Source organism: Galeopterus variegatus, unplaced genomic scaffold (assembly GCF_000696425.1).
Source record: "Galeopterus variegatus unplaced genomic scaffold, G_variegatus-3.0.2 Scaffold3489, whole genome shotgun sequence".
Taxonomy (NCBI): domain Eukaryota; kingdom Metazoa; phylum Chordata; class Mammalia; order Dermoptera; family Cynocephalidae; genus Galeopterus; species Galeopterus variegatus.
Window position 1 is genome coordinate 153,866 of NW_007729600.1, and position 1,560 is coordinate 155,425.

Sequence of the window (1,560 nt, forward strand, 5' to 3'; positions counted from 1 at the left end):
CCTGACAGGAGAGGTTCCAGATGCAACAGGTTTCTCAGAACTTTACTAGAATATTGACATAGGACTTTGTTGGGCCTCCCTGAGCCAGAGGCCGACAAAACCGAGTGGGAAGAGACCCCGGTCCAGCCGGGTGTCCCTTGTGGGGCTGAGCGGGATGATGAGTGTCGCTGGCATGGCCCTTCCCCCCCAGGACCTTCCTCCCCTGGGGCCGAGAAAGAACACCACCGAGCCAGGAGAGTGGTCAAAGCCTGAACTCCGTTTATTTGCAGGGCGGCACAGCTTATATAGGGAAAAAGGGCAGGGCGGGTTTTGATATGAGAGATCAAGCAAAGAGCCAATAAGAAGGGCTTAAAAGGATAGGGTGAGGTGGTGGGGAGGCTTTACGCGAATACGGAACTAAAGTTGCTGAATCACTGGGACCCGGAAGGGCGAGGCTGGCAGCTACGTGCCGTTGAGCGCTAGTGAAATGGTGGCCGCGGAGCGCATGAACTGGCGCCGTGCGCGTCAGGGCGCATGCGCGCAAAGTTATGCCCAACAGTACGAAAAGGTGCACACCTCCCCCTTTACTCATAAAGGTAAGGGAGCTGAAGAGAGCCCGGTGAGTATTTGACTTCATCTGCGTTTTAGGCTAAAGCCACGGTGCAGAGAAAGACATTCGGTCTTGGCTGTTTCTGCCATTCGTGGCAGCCTGGTTCACGGCTGCTTTTTGGAGCTTTCCCCCTTTATGCAGAGTACTGAGGAATCAATAGAGAACTTTTCCATTCAACTTCAGAACTGACAATACTTCCTTAGCAGTTTCTCAAAACCACCAGTGGAGACAGACCACCCCTCAGTTCAGGATCGCAGCTCCTTCCAGTCGACGGGCTTCTTGCCAGACTTCTGCAACAGCTCGTTGGTTTTAGAAAAATGTTTGCATCCAAAGAACCCTCTGTACACGGACAACGGGGAGGGATGAGCAGTCTGCAGTACCTGGTGCTGCTTCCTGTCAATGGCCCTGTCCTTCTCGAAGAGCCCTAGAGCAAGAAGACAAGGCCATTCGAGTTCTGACTTAGCCAGGACAGGGCTGCATCAGTAAACTGCTCCAACCTCTCTCCCTATGAAAACTGGCTTGAAGGGCCCGAACCGTGAGCACGGCGTTCAGTAGCAGAGCACGGCGTTCAGTAGCAGAGCACCTTGTCTGGCCCAGGCAGGTAAACCTCCATGGCCGGGACGGACAAAACCATCCATGTCGGCGGACGGCTCCTGGTAAATGTTCTCCAAACTGGGCAGAGGTGGAACCGGTCTCTGAACACTAAAGCAGAGCCCATGAGCTTGACTGGGTCCGTGATCTGGATCCTGTCCCAGGATGACAACCTTCACATCTCTTATGTCACATGAGGGTCCGTGTGACGACTTGCTGTGGGGGTGGATAAACAGTGTAATGTTTTCTTTCCTCTGCAACGAATCCCGTGAGCATTATAAAATCCGGCTTCCCGAACTCTGCTGAGGTACTTCCACGTCTCACCCGAGCCCACGGCACGTTGCTGAGCAGGGCCGCGGGGCTGAGCTCCGGGCTCCCGG

The 1,560-nt window shown here is 54.6% G+C and overlaps 1 pseudogene; it reads right to left on the reverse strand.

Moving 5' to 3' along the window:
- Positions 1-834: 834 nt before the first annotated feature.
- Positions 835-1,560, reverse strand: part of LOC103600867 — a 30,628-nt pseudogene continuing 29,902 nt past the window's right edge.